Source organism: Bubalus kerabau, chromosome 7, assembly GCF_029407905.1.
Source record: "Bubalus kerabau isolate K-KA32 ecotype Philippines breed swamp buffalo chromosome 7, PCC_UOA_SB_1v2, whole genome shotgun sequence".
Taxonomy (NCBI): domain Eukaryota; kingdom Metazoa; phylum Chordata; class Mammalia; order Artiodactyla; family Bovidae; genus Bubalus; species Bubalus kerabau.
In genome coordinates, this window is record NC_073630.1 from 56175254 (window position 1) to 56191648 (window position 16395).

Consider the following 16395-nt stretch of genomic DNA (forward strand, 5'->3'; position numbering starts at 1 on the left):
ACCTTAAATAAAAATAATCAATATGTCAAAGTGGTGTAAATTTAACTGAACCCTACCAATGTTCTACTGAAGAAAACAGAAGTATACAGAAAGAATTAAAGGACACCAATAGAGAGAGACATGACTTGGAACATGTTGCTCTGTCAAAAAAAAAAAAAAATCATATTTTCATAATCTGCATCATGGTTATAGTCTATGTTAGATCTAAGTAAATACTTATAGCAATATTATGAGCCCTTGCTATTGTTCAGTCACTCCGTGTGTCCAAGTCTACAATGCCATGAACTGCAGCATGCCAGACTTCCTTGTCCCTCACTATCTCCCTGTGTTTCCTCAAATTCATCTCCATTGTTTGTATTCAACATCAAATACTGTTCCAAGAGCAAAAAAGAAAAATAAAAATTTCTTGGTACAGTTTCAAGTTTCTACATTTCTCCTTCTATCTTTTTATACATTTCAATTAGAATGATTACAGAAATTAGCACATAAAAATAAGAATAATATTAATACTTGCACTAAATTAACTGGAGACCATACATCTTAGGTTATTTATAAAAATGACATGTAGGAATATTTTGTCCATTGGTACCATCAAACTGCTCAAAAATTAGAAACATTGATTACCTCACAACTAGCACTTTCACTTGAACATCACCTAAAATATGTAGGTAATAAATGTGTCCTATAGCAAGAAGAGATAAGAAAGCCTTCCTCAGCGATCAATGCAAAGAAATAGAGGAAAACAACAGAATGGGGAAGCCTAGAGATCTCTTCAAGAAAATTAGAGATACCAAGGGAACATTTCATGCAGAGATGGGCTCAATAAAGGAAAGAAATGGTAAGGACCTAACAGAAGCAGAAGAAATTAAGAAAGGGTGGCAAGAATACACAGAAGAATGGTACAAAAAAGATCTTCACGACCCAGATAATCACGATGGTGTGATCACTCATCTAGAGCCAGACATCCTGGAATGTGAAGTCAAGTGGGCCTTAGAAAGCATCACTATGAACAAAGCTAGTGGAGGTGATGGAATTCCAGTTGAGCTATTTCAAATCCTGAAAGATGATGCTGTGAAAGTGCTGCACTGAATATGCCAGCAAATTTGGAAAATTCAGCAGTGGCCACAGGAGTTGAAAAGGTCAGTTTTCATTCCAATCTCAAAGAAAGGCAATGCCAAAGAGTGCTCAAACTACCACACAATTGCATTCATCTCACATGCTAGTAAAGTAATTCTCAAAAGTTTCCAAGCCAGGCTTCAGCAATACTTGAACCGTGAACTTCCTGGTGTTCAAGCTGGTTTTAGAAAAGGCAGAGGAACCAGAGATCAAATTGCCAACATCCGCTGGATCATGGAAAAAGCAAGAGAGTTCCAGAAAAACATCTATTTCTGCTTTATTGACTATGCCAAAGCCTTTGACTGTGTGGATCACAATAAACTGTGGAAAACTCTGAAAGAGATGTGAATACCAGACCACTTGACCTGCCTCTTGAGAAATTTGTATGCAGGTCAGGAAGCAACATTTAGAACTGGACATGGAACAACAGACTGGTTCCAAATAGGAAAAGGAGTTGGTCAAGGCTGTATATTGTCACCCTGCTTATTTAACTTCTATGCAGAATACATCATGAGAAATGCTGGACTGGAAGAAACACAAGCTGGAATCAAGATTTCCGGGAGAAATATCAATAACCCCAGATATGCAGATGACACCACCCTTATGGCAGAAATTGAAGAGGAACTCAAAAGCCTCTTGATGAAAGTGAAAGAGGAGAGTGAAAAAGTTGGCTTAAAGCTCAACATTCAGAAAACGAAGATCATGGCATCCGGTCCCATCACTTCATGGGAAATAGATGGGGAAGCAGTGGAAACAGTGTCAGACTTTTTTTGGGGGGCTCCAAAATCACTGCAGATGGTGACTGCAGCCATGAAATTAAAAGACGCTTACTCCTTGGAAGGAAAGTTATGACCAACCTAGATAGCATATTCAAAAGCAGAGACATTACTTTGCCAACAAAGGTCCGTCTAGTCAAGGATATGGTTTTTCCTGTGGTCATGTATGGATGTGAGAGTTGGACTGTGAAGAAGGCTGAATGCTGAAGAATTGATGCTTTTGAACTGTGGTGTTGGAGAAGACTCTTGAGAGTCCCTTGGACTGCAAGGAGATCCAACCAGTCCATCCTAAAGGAGATCAGTCCTGGGTGTTCACTGGAAGGACTGATGCTGAAGCTGAATCTCCAGTACTTTGGCCACCTCATGCGAAGAGTTGACTCATTGGAAAAGATCCTGATGCTGGGAGGGATTGGGGGCAAGAGGAGAAGGGGACGACAGAAGATAAGATGGCTGGATGGCATCACTGACTCGATGGACGTGAGTTAGGGTGAACTCCGGGAGTTGGTGATGGACAGGGAGGCCTGGCATGCTGCGGTTCATGGGGTCGCAAAGAGTCAGACACGATTGAGCGATTGAACTGAACTTAATTTTGCTTACTGGAAGTAAAAGTTATTAAAGGCCCTTTTAAATATGTAATTATATTTTTCTTCCCAAATTTAGGCAAATATCTCTCTACTTTCTCCCTTTTAACTTCCATTATTATAGAATAAACTTACTATGTATTAAAGCTGGTGTCAGTTACTCTATGAGTAGTTACTGATTCTATTAGGACAATCAGTGACAGAAGAAGTAGAGGGAACTTTGATCAATGTAAAAATTGTACACATAATTAGGAAGGGTACACATCCCCTAGAACAAAACCTGAAATAATCAGCAGTACTCAGTGAATTTATACAATAAAAATAAATAGAATAATTCAGTTTACTAAAATATTTATGGGAATCAAATATCATGAAAGTATATTATAGATAAGAGACAATGAAAGTAGCTTTGCTTTTTAAAAGTCTCTTTGGTTTACACTTTGGTTGTAAAATTTTGGAAGCCACCCAAATAGAAATATTTGGAAAGGGAGGAAGTTTGATGGTGTGTCATTAATGTAAAAAATAAAAGATAAACATTGGTCAATAGGATCATCACTGCAGGTTTACATTGCTATATGGAAAATCTGGAGCTTCCCCATCACACTGGACAGGTTCTCTTCCATTTTTCAGTCTCAGCCAGGTCTGATTCACTTATTTGTGTGCCCTCTTTTGCACAGAGCCTCAGGGTTTGCTACTACTGAACTAAACAGTGGAATTTAAATAAATTTTGATTCTCAAAGGTCTAGAAAAAACCAAGGTTGACTTGCTCAAGAAAAATATACATGTTTTTTCATACACACACACACACACACATATATATATATATATGTTTTATAGAGCTTTGCAAATCAATATATATATTCTATTTATATATAAATACATATCTATATATTTATTAAAAAAAAAACATTGTGCCTATCTCTGGAAATTAAAAAAAAGTTTATCAAACAGAGCTTCTAAAAGAAGAAACTAGATTTTAACATCAGTATATTAAGATAATTAGCCACAAGAAAATATGCATTAATGTGACCTGACTCTGAAGTCAAGTTTTAAATCTCTTTATGTTTTATCAATTCTTCAAAGAGAGAATTTTATCTGTCCACTCTGTGTCAACTGTCCATGTCAGAATCATTCTGTTATGCAATTTGCTGGGACACATGTAATAAAGAAACAACCACAAAGGGCTTCCTTCTTCATTTTAGGGCCTTTTCCAGAGAATGGGCCCCCCTGCAAGTCAGGCATTCAACCAAGGAGTATTTAGTGAAGATAATTTTTCTTGCCTGATTTGTCACCCACACATATCCTGGAGAGTTTTGGGGGAGTGGAGACACAACAAAAGATAATTTTAAGATTATTTTCAGTTAATGCTCGATAGAGTTAAATGGTAAGGCTTTATGCAATTGCTGTATTTTCAGTCTCAAAACTATGTCATACACTTAAAATACAAAGGTGTTATCTGGAAAAACTTGACAATCAATTTTTCCCCCAAATTACCACAAATGTTGAAATTTCAAATAAATGAAATTACTTATTCACTAAAATCAATATAAAATAAAGTCATGTCCTTCATTTATGCTGAATTCTTCTTATATAAACATGGAAAAAAGCTAAGAGTTTGGATGTGTGCATGGATGCGTAGGGGTGTGTGTGTGTGTACACAAGTGCATGTATGTGTGTGTATTTGCAGCTGTTTAATGTAGTAGACCGGTGACTTCAAGTTCTGATTTGCCATCTCAGTTGTCAACCAAAATTGACTGCCTTAAGTGTCCAAACTTAACTGTTTTCATGGAGCACATTTTTTCCCCAAACATGTCTGCTCTGAGAGGCCAAATTTCTCCTGAAAAGAATTAATTATCACTCTCAGTTTTATTTATTCATTAAAAATGGTACATAGGTTACTACTTTTCCACCTTAAATCATGGAATTATTTTATAAACTAAATTTATTTCATTTCATTCTAAAATATTCTGTGATGATGAAAATTCTTTCAAATTCAAACTTTCTAATACAGTAGCCATGGGCCACATATGGCTATTAAATATTTATGAAGTGGCTAGCAGCAGCAGCAGTGTGACTAAGGGCCTGAATTTTTCAATTTAATTTATTTTACTCATTTTAAATTAAGTAAGCAATGTGGCTCGTGGTTACACTATGGGACAATGCACATCTATTATTCACTTCCACAAAACTCTTTGACCTCTCAAATCCAATTTCTTTGTTTCTTTTTCGCATCAGCTACTAATTCAAAGCACTATGTCCTGGCTCTTCGGGTCAGACATAATGACACCTCAGAAATCTTAGAGGAAGGTGGCAGGGTTTTCTAACTGCCCTTCCATCCATTATTTAAGATTGACATGCAAATAAGGCTTATCCAAATTGACACACATTTATCTTTTCCCCAGAGTCAAGCTATAAGAAAACAGCACTGTAAGGACAACTTTAAAATGTAAATTCAGAGGTATATTTAGCATTATAATAGGAATATAAATCTAGAGGCTCTGTGAAGCTGAAAGGACAAAAATGTACCTTTGCTGTCCTAAACGTGTGTTGGAGTAAGAAAGTTCTTTATTTCAAAACCACGAGACAAGGGACAGTGTATTCCATTCTCATTCCAGTTCTGAAGAAACCCAGAAGGTTGACCTGGCTAATGTTTTCAATCCCCAGAATTGTGAAAGCTGGAGGAGATTCAGGTCTTTGGCTTTGGTGGTGATATGTATGAGAAATGAGGGTTAGAAGTATATCCCACCAAAATCTCATTTTAATAATCATTGGCCAGGACTTCCCTGGTGGTCCAGTGATTAAGAATCTGCCTTCTAATGCAGGGGATGTGGCTTTGACCCCTGGTTGAAGGAGATCCAACCAGTCCATTCTAAAGGAGATCAGTCCTGGGTGTTGTTTGGAACGAATGATGCTAAAGCTGAAACTCCAGTACTTTGGCCACCTCATGCAAAGAGTTGACTCATTGGAAAAAACTCTGATGTTGGGAGGGATTGGGGGCAGGAGGAGAAGGAGACAACAGAGGATGAGATGGCTGGATGGCATCACCAACTCAATGGACGTGAGTTTGAGTGAACTTGGACAGGGAGGCCTGGCGTGCTGCGATTCATGGGGTCGCAAAGAGTCAGACATGACTGAGTGACTGAATTGAACTGAACTGAGCTGAGATCTAGTATCCCACATGCCTCGGGACAACTAAGCTCTTGTCCCCAACTACTAAGCCTATGTGCTCTGGAGCCTAAGCACTGCAACTGGAGAGAAGCCTGCACAACAGAGCAAAGAGTCAGAGTGCTGCACTGAGACCTGACATAGCCAAATAAATGAATATATGTATTTTTTTAATTAAAAAAAAAGATGAACTATGATGACCTGAAATTTTTTAAAAATAAGTATACCCTACAGCTAAGTCACTTCAGTCATGTCCAGCTCAGTACAACCTCATGGACTGTAGCCCACCAGGCTCCTTCATCCATGGGATTTTCCAGGCAAGAACACTGGAGTGGGTTGCCATTGCCTTCTCCAATGCATGAAAGTGAAAGTGAAATCACTCAGTCGTGTCTGACTCTTAGCGACCCAATGGACTGTAGCCCACCAGGATCCTCCATCCATGGGATTTTCCAGGCAAGAATACTGGAGTGGGGTGCCATTGCCTTCTTTGAAGTATACTCTAATCTCCTTCCAAAGAACCAACTGGTCTATGTAGGTAGGGAGTCCCACAACAGAGAATTCGTTTGGACCTCAAACTGTTGACATCAGCTTTATAGATAGGAGCTAGGATAGTAATGCCAACTGTAAAGAATAAAGCTTTTTAAAATTTTGCCCTCTTCTCCCTGGCAGAAGAGGTAACTAATGTGTTTGCTTCTTTGGACCTTTACTAGTATGATCAGGTCACTGCTCTAGAGCTCTATACGCTGTATATTTTCACTTTGCATTTTGGTGAAATCTTTTCTTGTCCATCTTCTTATGTAAATTTTAAGTCATTAGTAGCTGTCCTGAGACAGTTTCCCTAAAATAGTCTCAGAGACTGAGATTTGCAAGCAGGGATTTTACTGGAGAGTGTTTGCATAGAGAAAAACAACAAGACAAAAGCAAATAAGAAACACCTAAGAAAATGAGGGAAGTAGAATAGGGCAGGGAAGTTCAAGTGCTACAGCTTTTGCAATCAGCTAAACTGATCCCATGGGGTAGTTCTAAACCAGAATGCCTTTTGGAGAAATGTCAGATTGAGACAAGAAGTTTGGATTTTGTGTTATAAAAGAAAGGACAAGTTGCCTGATGTGGGCTGCCCCTGAGGAGAAGCTATTATTTTGGGCAAGATATCTCCCTTCAGCTGACGACCACATTGGTAATGACTTCATTGAGTAGTCAGTAGGCAACACTCAACAGGTAGGAATTATGTGGCTCTTTCCTGAAGTGGGTATCTGGCATTTCACTGAAGCTTGCAAAGTTAACTCTTGGCACCGCTCAGATCAACTTCTTCCTGTGATGATTTTATCCCATCTAAGCACAGCTCCATCCAGCTTACTGTGTTTCCTGCCCCCTTCCCCCGTCCCCCCATGGTAACTTAATTCACCTATTGATAAATAGAATGAACTATAAACACTACCTTTGCAGTTGGTAGAGCCACAAATAAACCTGTCACATTGCTTCAGTTCTAACCTTATCAAATCATTCTAGATTTTCCTCACACTCAACAAACACCTCAGATGGACTAAGTGGATTATCTTGTATGGTCACCCAGACCCTCATTTCTGAGTGGTCTGAACCATAGCTCATCACAGCCTTTTCATATCAGAGCTGATACATTTGTTGATTTATCATCAAAATTAATCAAGAGATGACAAAGAAATGCCCCAATAATCACCAAGTGCAAAGGAATTATGTCTTGCCCCCAGTACACAAAATCCTCATCTTAATGATTAGGATTAGTTACTTCTGCCATGCTGGTCTCTTGCCAGTAAGAACACAAAATAATAAAGTGGCAGCTGGTGTCCTTTGGTGACAGCTTATCTTTCTGGGTCTTTAGTACCCAGGGTTGTGAAGACAGGAAGTACAACTTTCCCAAGGGTATTACAGGGAGTAATGGTAGGTAGTCACTCTTACATTTACCCCTTGGTCCCAAGACCTATGTATTTTACCTTTTGGTTATCAGTTTATCAACAGATAATGGTTATAAGTTTAGTTTGCCCTAAAGGATAGCACTCCACACTCACACAAAAACATCTCTGAGTTATTGCTTCTGGTATTCTTTTAAAATGTCATTCCGTCATTCTTTCATGTTGAAAGTTTTTGGGTAGTACAGCAAATAATATAATCAATAGATCCTATGGTTTTGTGTCTCCTGATATACCTCCTTTCCTATGAAATGGATCATTTGGTCAAGAGCAACGTCATACCAGATCCCGTATCAGTGGATCAAGTATTCTATAAGTCTGTAGGTAAAAGTGATGATTGAGGTCCTGCAAATAGAAAATAAAACTAATACCTGAAACATACATTGAGTACTGTCAAGACAGATAGCTGCCTCTTCTGGGACATACAGAAGTCATTTGAAACCAAATGGCTGGCTGGTCTCCAAGAGAGTTAAAATAACTCTTCTGATGGCGATTTAAAGATTAGGCTGGGGCAGAACCTAAATCTGTCTATGCTCATATGTATGTTGTGAGGATCATGGATACCTCCATCTCTGACACCATGGCTAGTCTATTCATATTAAACACGTGCCAGAAAGTGATGGCACACACTCCAGTACTCTTGCCTGGTAAATCGCATGGATGGAAGAGCCTGGTAGGATGCAGTCCATGGGGTCGTGAAGAGTCGGACACAACTGAGGGACTTCCCTTTCACTTTTCACTTTCATGAATTGGAGAAGGAAACAGCAACCCACTCCAGTGTTCTTGCCTGGAGAATCCCAGGGATGGGGTAGCCTGGTGGGCTGCCGTCTATGGGGTCACACAGAGTCAGACACAACGGAAGTGACTGAGCAGTAGCAGCATTGCGTGGCCAATGACATGATCTAATAATGTCAACTCACTAGCATATTTCTTGTCTGTTTAGTGCCTCTGTAGCTGGTGTTAATATACAAGAAGTAATCTCTATACATTGTATCTTTTTCTGTAGGTTATCCATATGCTTCTTCCCCTATACTTCTTTTTCACTGACTTTCCAGTCTGTTTCTTTCTAAGGTCCTCAAAAACCGGTTACATCATTCACTATTTCCTATGAACCTGTAAACAGTCTTACCTCAGACTACTTCTTTTTCACTCAGAAGATAATCAGGCATACCACTTGGTGGTCTGCCTTTGGGTAGGATTTTTACCCAGTATTAACTTTCAGTACTACCTCTGAATATGGGTTCAGTTCAGTTCAGTTCAGTTCAGTCGCTCAGTCCTGTCTGACTCTTTGCGACCCCTTGAATCGCAGCACGCCAGGCCTCCCCTGTCCATCACCAACTCCCAGAGTTCACTCAAACTCACGTCCATCAGGTCGGTGATGCCATCCAGCCATCTCATGCTTTGTTGTCCCCTTCTCCTCCTACTCCCAATCCCTCCCAGCATCAGAGTCTTTTCCAATGAGTCAACTCTTCGCATGAGGTGGCCAAAATACTGGAGTTTCAGCTTTAGCATCATTCCCTCCAAAGAACACTCAGGGCTGATCTCCTTTAGAATTGACTGGTTGGATCTCCTTGCAGTCCAAGGGACTCTCAAGAGTCTTCTCCAACACCACAGTTCAAAAGCATCAATTCTTTGGCGCTCAGCTTTCTTCACAGTCCAACTCTCACAACCATACATGACCACTGGAAAAACCATAGCCCTGACTAGATGGACCTTTGTTGGCAAAGTAATGTGTCTGCTTTTCAATATGCTATCTAGGAGTCACTGTCAAAAAGACAAGTTCTCCATCTTTATCACAGTCCAGTATGATGATAGGAGTATGTCTTCTAACTTTCTAAAATTCTCTGGCATACACAAACAATGCAAGGTTTTTCAGTCTTAAAAGGGAGTTAAATTTTGACTCATGCAACAACATGGGTGAAACTTGAAGAAATTATGCTAAGTGAAATAAGCCAGACACAAAAGGACAAATGTAGGATCCCACTTATATGAGGTTGTAGTAGGATGGTGGTTTTCAGGAATGGGAGGAACTAATAATAGGAAATTATTTTCAGTTATAAAATAAGTTATGGGGATGGGGTGAACAGCATGGTGCAAATAATAATACTATATTACCTATTTGAAAGTTGCTAAGCAAGTAAAACTAAAGTTCTCATTACAAAAAAATTTGTAAAAATTATATTACTCTATTGATGGATTTGTAGCAAAGGAGAGGTGGGGCATGCTTGTTATTACACCACTGATTACTTCTATATATCTTCCTTGCCCAATAGATTATAGGATGATACAGATTCATCATTTAAAATTAAACATTATTTGACCAGGGATTCCCTGGTGGCTCAGATGGTAAAGAATCCACCTGCAATGTGGGAGACATGGGTTCGATCCCTGTATTACAAAGACCCCTGGAGGAGGACATGGCAGCCCACTCCAGTATTCTTGCCTGGAGAATCCCATGGACAGAGGAGCCTGGCAGGCTACAGTCGATGGGATCACAGAGAGTTGGACACGACTGAATGACTAAGCATAGCACATTATTTGATTTACCATCCCCAAATGGAGAAACAGAGAAAGAGGAAGTGCTGCTTATATAGGGCTGCTCTTTTTCTAAAGAATATGTGTACCCCATACACAACTGAAAAAATAAACCAATACCACCACACAAGAAGTCACCCATGGGTCACCTCCCAGATCAGTTTTTCTCCAAAAGTAATGACTAATCTGACTTTTAACACCATGTATTTATAACACTTGCTTTATCAACTTTAAATACATGGAGTCATACAGTAGGTTTTTGCATGTTCCTCCTTTTTTTTTTTTTTTCATTCACCATTATGCAGGTTTAATTTTTTCTTTTCTATGAATATTTTTCTAAATTGCCAGGACACTGATACATTTTGAGAAACAGAATAGCAATCTGTGATAGCCAAGCACTGCCCTATCTATCAGAGTTGCTACCAGCTAACTAGTCTCTCACAGCTAGGCCCAGGTATTTTGCTGTGGAGCATAAACTATTTCACATAATACCTTCAGACAGGGTCTCTCAATAACATAATGGATCCACATGAAAACATGCCCATTCTTAATAATTGATAAACTCACATAAGGAAGAAACAGAACATCTACCAATTCACAAAAATGATCAAACTTCTTACTATTCTGGCTAATACAAGTGACTTGCTGCTTCTTTATGAATTACAGCTTTATACTTGTCTCATTTCCCCACCCCACCCACCCCCAGCACCCCCGCTGTCTAGATAAGATCTATTAAGATGCCAAATTGTAGAATTATCTTCATATTCTGAAAGCATACAATTTAGAGCAAAATCCCCAAATCCTCTAAGCATTTTTTATTGCTCTATTACTAAGACACTTTAGTTTTCCATCATGTGCTTTCTCCTCTGTTGGAACAAGTAGAAAACAAACCAATACAATTTTGTTCATCTAATGATCACAAGAAAGCACTGACAATTTCAAAATATTAAAATATAAAAATGTTAAAATATTTACAATGTAATAAATAAATGAGTGAAATTTGGTCATTTGTTGCTACCAAAAACTGTATGATATGGCCTTCTACCTTATCCTAAAGCTGTTTATGAATGTCTCATCATTAATAAAAGTGAGTCTTTCAAAAGTATTAAAAATAATGTCATTTTTATATCTTCCACTTATATGCTTGTAGATGTTTTCATTCAATCATCAAAATCATTGAGTACTTTTATGTTTAGGGCTATCATGCCGTCAATATTTGATTAAAAAAAAAAGATGTCATGAGCAAATTAATGCTTAGATTATTAGGGAGAGATGAGGTCTATCATTTGTCTCTTTTTATTAATTCTTCCAGAGCCCAGTGACACATGGAAGTCATGGGATAGTGACCTGAAAATAAGGTTTTTCTTTGTGCAAAGCTATTGTCATGTGTCATATTCAAACTCTTAAACTTCAGCATAATTAAAGCTTTTTCTAACCAGTTTTACCAAGCTAATCTGGTGTGGATGATCTATTTTAAAGAGGATGTCACAATGAATTTACACTCAGAAGCCATAGCTCTAAATCCCTCCCCACCTTCACATGGAAGACATGCCGTGTGGCAGTCATCTACTCCACAATTAGAGCTCCTGCATGACTGCTAGTCGGTAGCATGAGAAGATCTATGCCTAGACTTGGCACAAATAGATTGTGTGATGGGAGTCCTGGGGAACATTTATGATGCTTGTGCTATTGCAAATGCTGTTCTGGGTTTTCTTTTTCCTGTTTCAAAGACTGGCCATGACAGTGACAGAGACAGCCAATGATTTAAAAGTGAAGGATAGTGCTGCTTTTATAGTTGTGGTGTCTGTGATGAATGGAGGCATACCAAGCAAGAAGGAAAGAAGATGTGAAATAAGAGAAGAAGGATAGAACATGACAGATTTAAAGCCACTCTCTAAAACATCTGCCAGTTTACCCTGTGTGGTAAAATACCCAATTTTAATTTTGAGAGCTTTTATGGAATATTATGCTAAATTTGCTTGAATCATGGCTTTAAATATAAATCATCATCTATATAACAATTAAACTAGCCTGGGAGGAAATTCTATTTATTCTCTATTATTGGACTTCTTGAAATTTTGACTTTTTGCTGAAATGGTGCATACAGTACTGTTGTAAATAAAATGAAAGGTGAGATAGAAAAACATTGTAAATGTTAGCTTTATTGCTCAGTTAAATATTTTTGTACTATATTTTGCTCTCATTTGGAAAAACATTATAAAATATTGATAAGATCACCACGAATTTTCTAAAATTTGATTATGTAAACAAACATTTACAAAGTACATTCTATGTTATCTCCACAGTGGTGGCTGCTTTAAGAAACAAGTAAACAAGAAGAAGGATATGATATAGTTTCTCTCCCTTAAAACTTTAAGATATTGAATCAAATCTAATATTTGAATACAGAAAATAATTATTGAATAAAATCAATATATAATATAAGCCAATAGGGAAAATCCCTTTGAGGTTTTGGTATAATTGGAAAGGGAAAGATCACTGTTAAGTAGCTTTACCATGATGCTTTTATAAAATGTGGATCATCAGATGGCCCAAGAAGTTTAAGGATTCCAATTTTTACTCTAATCTGTGTTTACCTAGAATTTAGTCATCTCACATCATGTCTGTAGGATTGGTAGAATGAATTTCAGGGGATGCAGTTTGCATGAGATATGAAGAATTTCCTAAGAAGAAACTCATTCTAGGAAGTAAACCACAAGGCCCGCTCTAAAAGTACTACTACAGAATAGAGGAAAAGAGACTGTTAGGAAAAGAGCCAAGATACCGTGGATTTGTACTTGTCCATAAAAGAAGCAATCTCCCTGGAAAAAAGTAAAAAAGTCTATCATCATAAAAATCTCTGTGATACACTGGGATTAAAAGCAGTGCTGTTTGGGCTGAATGTAACAGGATGAATTGTTCCAAAAGGTTTGTGTAGGTGATTCTCTCTTGCTCCCTCAAAGAACATAGAGCATCAACTAAACCCACAACTTGGACCACATCTGTTGTGTGGGTGTTCCAGAGGGAGCAGTTTCTGCACAGCATGAGGCTTCACCAGGAGATGGTACCTAAGCCACTGCTGTGAGTGTGTCACATCAACCCCCAGTGGTGTGTCAGCACACAGCTGTAGTGAGCTTGTGTACCTGCACAGTACTCATAGGTACTGGATGATAACAAGACAGTTAAGAACTTAAGTGGCTAAGGAAGAGAAGGTGAATGGCATGTGCAGCTGAAAGTGCTATTTTTGGAAAACATACATACCCGTCCCCCTTCACACACACATATGTTTTGGGGTAATTGCAGAAATAATTTAGGGAAAATATTAAAAGATCAGGGCATGGAAATATCACACTGGTAAATTTATTTATGTTTTCAGGCTGCTATAACAAAATGGTTTCAGTGTGTCTGCCCTCTGATGCCCCCTTGCAACACCTACCGTCTTACTTGGGTTTCTCTTACCTTGGGCGTGGGATATCTCTTCACAGCTGCTCCAGCAAAGCTCAGCCATTGCTCTTTACCTTGGATGAGGGGTATCTCCTCACTGCCACCCTTCCTGACCTTCAACGTGCGATAGCTTCTCTAGGCCCTCCTGCACCCGCACTGTCCACAGCTTTGTCTAACTCAATGAAACTAAGCCATGCCCGTGGGGCCACCCAAGATGGGCGGGTCATTGTGGAGAGATCTGACAGAATGTGGTCCACTGGAGAAGGGAATGGCAAACCACTTCAGTATTCTTGCCTTGAGAACCCCATGAACAGTATGAAAAGGCAAAATGATAGGACACTGAAAGAGAAACTCCCCAGGTCAAGAGGTGCCCAATATGCTACTGGAGATCAGCAGATAAATAATTCCAGAAAGAATGAAGGAATGGAGCCAAAGCAAAAACAATACCGAGCAGTGGATGTGACTGGTGATAGACGCAAGGTCCGATGCTGTAAAGAGCAATATTGCATAGGAACCTGGAATGTCAGGTCCATGAATCAAGGCAAATTGGAAGTGGTCAAACAAGAGATGGTAAGAGTGAATGTCGACATTCTAGGAATCAGCGAACTGAAATGAACTGGAATGGGTGACTTTAACTCAGATGACCATTATATCTACTACTTCAGGCAGGAATCCCTCAGAAGAAATGGAGTGGCCATCATGGTCAACAAAAGAGTCCAAAATGCAGTACTTGGATGCAATCTCAAAAACAACAGAATGATCTCTGTTCGTTTCCAAGGCAAACCATTCAATATCACAGTAATCCAAGTCTATGCCCCAACCAGTAATGCTGAAGAGGCTGAAGTTGAACGGTTCTATGGAGAACTACAAGACCTTTTAGAACTAACACCCAAAAAAGATGTCCTTTTCATTATAGGGGACTGGAATGGAAAAGTAGGAAGTCAAGAAACACCTGGAGTAACAGGCAAATTTGGCCTTGGAATACGGAATGAAGCAGAGCAAAGACTAATAGAGTTTTGCCAAGAAAATGCACTGGTCATAGCAAACACCCTCTTCCAACAACACAAGAGAAGACTCTATACATGGACATCACCAGATGGTCAACATCAAAATCAGATTGATTATATTCTTTGCAGCCAAAGATGGAGAAGTTCTATACAGTCAGCAAAAACAAGACCAGGAGCTGACTGTGGCTCAGACCATGAACTCCTTATTGCCAAATCAGACTTAAATTGAAGAAAGTGGGGAAAACCACTAGACCATTCACGTATGATCTAAATCAAATCCCTTATGATTATACAGTGGAAGTGAGAAATAGATTTGAGGGCCTAGATCTGATAGATAGAGTGCCTGATGAACTATGGAATGAGGTTCGTGACATTGTACAGGAGACAAGGATGAAGACCATCCCCATGGAAAAGAAATACAAAAAAGCAAAATGGCTGTCTGGGGAGGCCTTACAAATAGCTGTGAAAAGAAGAGAAGCAAAAAGCAAAGGAGAAAAGGAAAGATATAAACACATGAATGCAGAGTTCCAAAGAATAGCAAGAAGAGATAAAAAAGCCTTCTTCAGCGATCAATGCAAAGCAATAGAGAAAAACAACAGAATGGGAAAGACTAGAGACCTCTTCAAGAAAATCAGAGATACCAAAGGAACATTTCATGCAAAGATGGGCTCAATAAAGGACAGAAATGGTATGGACCTAACAGAAGCAGAAGATATTAAGAAGAGATGGCAAGAATACACAGAAGAACGGTACCAAAAAAATCTTCATGACCCAGATAATCACGATGGTGTGATCACTGACCTAGAGCCAGATATTCTGGAATGTGAAGTCAAGTGGGCCTTAGAAAGCATCACTACGAACAAAGCTAGTGGAGATGATAGAATTCCAGTTGAGCTATTCCAAATCCTGAAAGATGATGCTGTGAAAGTGCTGCACTCAATATGCCAGCAAATTTGGAAAACTCAGCAGTGGCCACAGGACTGGAAAAGGTCAGTTTTCATTCCAATCCCAAAGAAAGGCAATGCCAAAAAATGCTCAAACTACTGCACAACTGCACTCATCACATGGTAGTAAAGTAATGCTCAAAATTCTCAAAGCCAGGCTTCAGCAATATGTGAACTGTGAACTTCCTGATGTTCAAGCTGGTTTTAGAAAAGGCAGAGGAACCAGAGATCAAATTGCCAACATCCGCTGGATCATGGAAAAAGCAAGAGAGTTCCAGAAAAACATCTATTTCTGCTTTATTGACTATGCCAAAGCCTTTGACTGTGTGGATCACAATCAACTGTGGAAAATTCTTCAAGAGATGGGAATACCAGACCACCTGACCTGCCTCTTGAGAAACCTGTATGCAGGTCAGGAAGCAACAGTTAGAACTGGACATGGAACAACAGACTGGTTCCAAATAAGAAAAGGAGTTAGTCAAGGCTGTATATTGTCACCCTGTTTATTTAACTTATATGCAGAGTACGTCATGAGAAACACTGGACTGGAAGAAACACAAGCTGGAATCAAGATTGCTGGGAGAAATATCAATAACCTCAGGTATGCAGATGACACCACCCTTATGGAAGAAAGTGAAGAGGAACTAAAAAGCCTCTTGATGAAAGTGAAAGAGGAGAGTGAAGCAGTGGGCTTAAAGCTCAATATTCAGAAAACGAAGATCATGGCATCCAGTCCCATCACTTCGTGGGAAATAGATGGGGAAACAGTGCAAACAGTGTCAGACTTTATTTTTCTAGGCTCCAAAATCACTGCAGATGGTGACTGCAGTCATGAAGTTAAAAGATGCTTACTCCTTGGATGGAAAGTTATGACCAACCCA